The sequence below is a fragment of the Globicephala melas genome, chromosome 20 (assembly GCF_963455315.2).
Source record: "Globicephala melas chromosome 20, mGloMel1.2, whole genome shotgun sequence".
NCBI lineage: Eukaryota > Metazoa > Chordata > Mammalia > Artiodactyla > Delphinidae > Globicephala > Globicephala melas.
The window spans coordinates 29,056,471-29,063,544 of record NC_083333.1 but is presented as its reverse complement, the minus strand read 5'-3'; the positions used below and the strand labels follow the sequence as shown (position 1 = coordinate 29,063,544).

Genomic DNA, 7,074 nt, shown 5'->3' with positions numbered 1-7,074 from the left:
CCTAAGTGTCTATCGACAGATGAAGGATAAAGAAAAACTATATGGGGACTTCCCTGGTGGCGCAGTGGTTAAGAATCCCCCTGCCAATGCAGGGGACATGGGTTCAAGCCCTGGTCCAGGAAAATCCCACATGCTGCGGAGCAACTAAGCCCGTGTGCCACAGCTACTGAAACCCGCATGCCTAGAGCCCGTGCTCCACAACGAGAAGCCACCGCAATGAGAAGCCCGCGCACCGCAACAAAAAGTAGACCCTGCTCACCGCAACTAGAGATAGGCTGCACGCAGCAACAAAAACCCAACGCAAAAAAAAAAAAAAAAAGAAATGAGGTTTTTTCCTCTCCTGATAACCAGGAAAAATAAGGAAACGATGAATAGGCTGAGGAAACAGCATAAACAGGCCTGAAAGAGTTAAGCAATCTTGGTTATTCTTTAGTTGTTACTACTAAGAAACACTTGTAGCTAGACTTGTCCTTCACAAAGCTGATTGCGCTCTGACTCCATACAAATTACCCTTTGCACCTGGCACCTCTCTCCCCCTACACTCCCTTGTGGCACTCATCGTTTCAGAAAGAAGGTCACAGGCCGATAACTTCAGGAACACCAGACCCGGTTGATGAGCCACCTGATGCCAGCTTTGGCCATGAATTTACAGAAGAAAAGAAATGCAAGACCTTCACTACTTTTGATCCTTTATCACATGCCCCAGACTGCGAGCCCCACATATAAAATCTTCTCCAATTCCCCAAGGAGGGGGCACAGTTCTCGAGGTGTTAGCCTACCGTGTCTTCCCTTTGCCTGGCAAAGAAAATAAAAAGCCTCTCTATTTCTTATCTTCCAATTCTCTGTCTCCGTATTGTTATTCGGCATAGGTGCACAGGGAGCCAGATTTGGCAACAAGCTCAAGGGTGATACCAGGAGGCGGGAAGGATGCTCAGGTCCATGTCCTCATTAAGGAGGAGGGACGGGGCTTTCAGGCCTGGGCACCACTGGTAATGCTCGGCGGCCACTCACGGAGCTGCCTGGCTGCACCTTCTCCAGGGTGTCCCTGAGACATGGAGCCCAGAGGACAGAGCGCAGGCCGGGAGTCAGCAAGGGGAGGGGGCACCCTGTCCCACCTCTGGGCTGACTCCCTGGATGCTGTGCTGAGCGGCACTTTGCTGTCTTGCTTCTTCTTCTCGGTACAGGTTTCACTGGCGCTGGCCCACCTCCAAGGCCGGGCCTGAGCTCTTCTTCGGTGGGTCCGGGCCAGCGGGGTCCTTTCCACAGGGTCCGATCCACGGAAGCAGACATCTGTGCCAGGAAGGGTCTGAGCTGCTTCCCCACTCCGTGAGCTTGGGGTGAAGGTGGCGGCCCCAGCCTGAGGCAGGCCAAGCGGGGCCCCAGGATGCCGGGCCTGGGAGGGGCTCACAGGCCCAGTCTCTGCTGCTTCTCGTGGGTTCGTTCCCCTCACCCTGCAGATCCCCCTCGTGGGAAACAGCCTGGGTCGTCTGAAGGCCCCACCCCACTCGTGCTCCTGTTCCCAAAGAGAGAATAAGACACCGTGTGTTAGTTTGCTCAGGCTGCCACAACAAAGTACCGCAGACGGTGGGCTGAAACAACAGAAATGGGTTTCCTCACAGTTCTGGAGGCTGAAAGTCCAAGGTCGAGGTGTCAGGGGTCTGGTCTCTCCTGAGGCCTCTCTCCTTGCCTGCACATGCTGCCTTCTTGCTGGGTCCTCACAGGGTCTCCCCGAGCACACACATCCCTGGCGTCTCTCCATGTCCACACTTCCTCTTCCTGTGAGGGCACAGTCACACTGGATCTGGGCCCATCCTAATGGCCTCGTTTTAACTTAATCACCTCCTAAAGGCCCTGTCTCCAAACACAATCACAGCCTGAGGCTCTGGGGTTGAAGGGACACAATTCAGCCTGTAACATACAGTCTACAGGACCTATTCCTGGACACTATTTTTTTTTTTTTTTTTTGGCCTTGCTGCGCAGCTTGTGGGAATCTTAGTTCCCCGACCAGGGATTGAACCCAGGCCCTCAACAGTGAAAGCACTGAGTCCTAACCACTGGACCGCCAGGGAATTCCCTAGACACTCTCAAAACAGGAGGAAACAAAGGCAGAAGCCACCTCCTCACCGCAGCTGCCCGCCACTGCCTCCAAGAGACACAATCTCAGCTCGTCGCTATGACCCACCTCTGGGTTCAAATCCTGCACGATGGTAACGATCCAAATTATGTAAATTAAGTTTGGGGACAGGGACTTCCCCAGTGGCACAGTGATTAAGAATTCGCCTGCCAATGCAGGTGACACGGGTTCGATCCCTGGTCCAAGAAGATCCCACATCCCGCAGAGTAACTAAGCCCGTGCGCCACAACTACTGAGCCTGTGCTCTAGAGCCCACGAGCTGCAACTACTGAGCCCACGCCTGCGAGCCACAACTACTGAGCCCATGTGCCACAACTACTGAAGTCCGCACGCCTAGAGCCCGTGCTCTGCAACAAGAGAAGCCACCGCAATGAGAAGCCTGCACACCGCAACGAAGAGTAGCCCCCGCTCACGGCAGCTAGAGAAAGCCCATGCGTAGCAACAAAGACCCAACACAGCCCAAAAAATAAATAAATAAAATAAATAAATTTATTTAAAAAAAAAAAAAAAGACTCCGTGTTTCCAATGCAGGGGCTGCAGGTTCAATCCCTGGTCAGGGAACTAAGATCCCCGCGTGTGAGGAGGGGCAACCAAAAAAAAAAAAAAAAGGCAATAATAGGGAATTCCCTGGTGGTCCAGTGGTTGGGACTCTGTGCTTTCACTGCAGGGGACCTGCGTTCAATCCCTGGTCAGGGAACTAGGATCCTGCAAACCGTGCAGCGTGGCCAAGAAAAAGAAAGCAATGACATGTTAGCATAAATAACATTTTTTAATGAAAAAAACTCCAGTTTCCAATACAACACAATTTCTGCGCAAAGAAAGGCATCGTTTTACAATAGTGCAGCTCTCTTTAAGGTCTGGCGTACCCGAAGGCAGCTGGATTCTCATGTCTGTTTCTGCATTTGGTCAGCTTGTGTAAAGAAAAGTTCCTGGAGCTTTGTGAGGACCCCACTTTGAGAATGGGTGACTTAAATGAAGCCCCTGGTCCCTAGTCTCTGGTACAAACAGGAGCTCGATAAACGTGCACCCCCTTCCCTGGGCACAGGGCTGGGTGGCGCCCCTGGGTTCTCTGGGGACGCTGTCAGGCTTGTGCCATTGATCCTGTAGCTAATTCAGCAGCACGGGGGTGGCCTCGTACCAGGTCCTAGAGGCAATGGGAAGTGACAAGATTGGAAGGTGGTGATGAGACAGGATAGAATTGACCCAGAAAAGCAAACTTTGATGTGCTAAAAATATCCATCAGTTAGGCAACCCCCCGGCCCCGCCCCCCCACTGTCTCTCCAGATTCAAATCCAGGAAGTGCCAAATGCAAAACGCCAAGCCAGGATTGAGACCAAGCAATTAGACCATTTAAGACAAACTTTCAAAGCTCAGACCCCCAGACGTTTAAATCTCACAAAGAAAATGTGCATTCGGTGTACACAATGAGAGCAAATCAGTTTCCCTTTTTCGTTCCCTTCTCCGCCCCTGCTCAGAGGCAAGCGGTGGAAGAAAATAAGCATAATTGGGCACAGACAAGGCAAAAATAAATTTAGCAACAAAGGGAACATCTCTGGGGGAGGTGCAGAGCTGATGTGGCCGTGTAGAGGTGGGGAGCGATGGCCCCCAGGGCTCAGCAGGCTGAGGCCCTGGATGACAGGGGCTGGACAGAGAGACCACTCTCTGGGGGTCTTTGCTGAATCCACAGGGATCAGTGATGAGGGCAGCCCCCCAGGCTGGGGAGGACTTCTCTTCCATCCAAGATGGGTGGCTGTCCTCCCTGACTGAGCCCTCAAGGGGCTCTCAGGTTCTCTGCAGGAACAGAACTTGCAGGTGGCCGTTGGAAGAACATAGTCCAATCGCTGCCCAAAGACTGCTATTCAGCCTCGCCCTGGCTCAGAATCGACCTTTGTGCCTTTCTCTCAATCATGAGACGCCACCAAAGGTCAGGGACTAGACCCAATCAGATACTGTCCTTCACCCCTGACCTCTGCTGAATGACAAGCAACCTCCTGCTAAGAAGGTTGCATTCTCATCCATCCAAGGGTCCCAGCCTCCAACAGATGACATCCTGTAACTACACTGAGCTGCCACCGGGCAAGGCAGAAGCTTCCAGAGGGGCAGTTTGGAAGGCTCTCTCTTCAGCTGCCATAACAAAACGCCATAGACTTGGGGGCTTAAAGAACAGAAATTTAGGGCTTCCCTGGTGGCGCAGTGGTTCAGAGTCCACCTGCCGATGCAGGGGACACGGGTTCGTGTCCCGGTCCGGAAAGATCCCATATGTCGCGGAGCGGCTGGGCCCGTGAGCCATGGCCGCTGAGCCTGCGCGTCTGGAGCCTGTGCTCCGCAACGGGAGAGGCCACAGCAGTGAGAGGCCCGCGTACCGCAAAAAAAAAAAAAAAAGAACAGAAATTTATATTCTCACAGACCTGGAGGCTGGAAGTCCAAGATCAGGGTGCCAGCATGGTCGGGGTCTGGTGAGAGCTCCCTTCCTGGCTTGTAGACAGCCGCCTTCTTGCTGTGTCTTCACATGGTGGAGAGAGCGAGCTCTGATGTCTCTGCCTGTAAGAGCACCAATCCCATCATGAGGACTCCATCTACGTGACGTCATCTAACCCTAATTACCTCCCAAAGGCCCCCCTCTCCCGTTATCATCACACTGTGGGCTGCGGCTTCAACCTGTGAGTTTGGGGACAGGGATGTTCAGTCCGTAACACTCTGTAAGGCTCCTTCGCCACTGTCCCCCCACAAGGGACCAGGGAGGCTGCTTGGGGCCGCCAGCAGGGAGGGGGCTCCATCAATGCCCTGCATCCCTATAGCATCATCACTTACGAGGAGACACTCCTGGAATGAAATGCGAATCAGAGCAGCACTCTGTCCTTTCCATCTCTGTGAGCTACCCTCCCAACCTCGCCAACACATACACATTCTTCCACTCCCCACACTTGCCGCACAAAAGGAATGCCCCTCCACAGCAAGCCCACATAAACAGTCAGCATTCCATATCAGAAGAAAAGCTCTGGTTTTCTTGTTTTGTCGTGGGGGACGGGAGGAGAGAGGAGACGCCCAATACTTCACGTGACTGTGATACGTCTGTAATTCTGCCAACCTCTTGCATAGATGATTTAACCCTCATACCACCTTACGAAGTAGGTGGTATTATCCCCACTTTATAGACGGGAAAACTGAGGTCTGACAGCTGGGAAGTCGTGAGGCCAGGGTCCTGAAGGGTCTGTCCTGTCCCACATCCATGCACTTGCTAATACATCACACGCCCGGAAGAGCCAGGCGGAGTGGGGCTCCCCACAAAGGGCAGTAGATCTTGGGAGGAGGAAGAGATAAAAAAGCAGAAGTAGGACCTGGCCGAAGTTCCCGATCAAAAGTAGTCATTCCAGGGCCCCCTTTAGTTGAACGGAATGGGACCACATGCCCTGTAATTTCCTAGGATTCTAAGCTGCTTTAAAATATGTCCTTGTTCAGGAAAGGAAGAGAGTGTCCTGATTCCTGCTCACCCTCCCCCAGTTCTCTGCCCAGTGGCCTAAGGAGCTGGCCTGGCCCATTCGGTGGGGTGGTCCCCTCTAGCCAGAGCTGAGCCTTGCCGAGTCATTTCCACCACAAGTGGCAATGGAGAGAAACCACTGTCTAGGACCTTGATTTCTCCAGGGTAAGCACGATCCGGTGGCAGCATCAACGTGGGTCTGGCCGAGCTCCCCTAGAGGATGGAGTCTCCCCCTGCCCATTTTTCAGGCAGAGCCCCAATCTGCAAACCTACAACTGTTGACAAACAACTTTTCATGCTGACATTTGAGAGCTGGCATTTTCTTTTTCTTTTCTTTAATATTTATTTACTTATTTATTTGGCCGCACCGGGTCTTAGTTGCAGCATGTGGGATATAGTTCCCCGAATAGGGATTGAACCCGGGCCCCTTGCGTTGTGAGCTCAGAGTCTTAACCACTGGACCACCAGGGAAGTCCCTGGCATTTTCTTATATGTGCAGCTACCTGCTCTTATACACATCTGTAATTTGCGGATTTTAACTGGATTTTAACTTCTATCACAGACAGAAGCAAAGTGGTTTGCAAAGTGTACAATATGATAAAGTCAAATAAATTAATGGGCCACCGAGTGGGTCTCTCTCTTCCAGATAGCCAGGAAGAGCATGCTCCTGACCTATAAATCTGTGGGTGTTAATAGCTCCCACGGAACCAAAGTCACACTCCCCTGACACATATTCGTTCCCATAGGCTGTGAACTGGTAGGCGGCTCCGACGATGGCCCCATGATCCTCACCTCTGTGTCCCTGTGGAATCTTCTTTGCTGGAGCGTGGGCTGGACCGAAGGACCTGCTTCTAACAAGTAGAAAACACAAAAGCGATGGGATGTCCAAGATTAGGTTACACAAATTCTGTGGCTTCTGTCTTGCCTGCTCCTTTCTTGCCCTCTCTGGGGGAAGCTGCCCTGGAGGACTGCCGTCTTTGGAAAAAAAAAAGAAAGGAATGTGAGGCTGCCCACTGTGCATGGGGGGATCTTTCTAAAGCTTCCCCTGCAGACTTCCCCCATGAAGGCACTGCCCTTCTGGCGTTAAGGATTAACACCACACCTCTAGTGAGGCAGGCAACCAGCTTCTCCCCTACCATAAACCCCCAGGCTGGGACTTCCCTGGTGGTCCAGTGGTTAGGACTCTGAGCTTCCAATGCCCGGGGCCCGGGTTCGATCCCTGGCAGGGAAGTAAGATCCCGAAAGCCACGCAGCCTGGCCAAAAAAAACAAAAAAAAACCTAGGCTTGGAGCACGTTCCCCACCACCACCACCAAAACAGAGGCTCTGGTACCTCCGTAACAAGATCCAACGATGAAATGCTTTTCCCCATTTTAATTAATCCACGTAGAATTTCATCGGCAGAGCTGCGCCCTCTCTCCAGCCAGGAGACAGCAGGTGTGGAGCCTCGTTCCCCAGCGCTT

General features: G+C 52.5%; 1 long non-coding RNA gene across 1 annotated transcript; it reads right to left on the bottom strand.

The window, feature by feature from the left end:
* Positions 1-759: 759 nt before the first annotated feature.
* On the bottom strand, positions 760-6,501 carry LOC132594347 (uncharacterized). Its single transcript, XR_009560504.1, has 4 exons — positions 6,405-6,501; positions 4,543-4,675; positions 1,618-1,776; positions 760-1,513 (listed from the first exon to the last, which is right to left on the bottom strand). It is a non-coding gene; the product is annotated as an uncharacterized lncRNA (long non-coding RNA).
* Between the last annotated feature and the right edge of the window lie 573 nt (positions 6,502-7,074).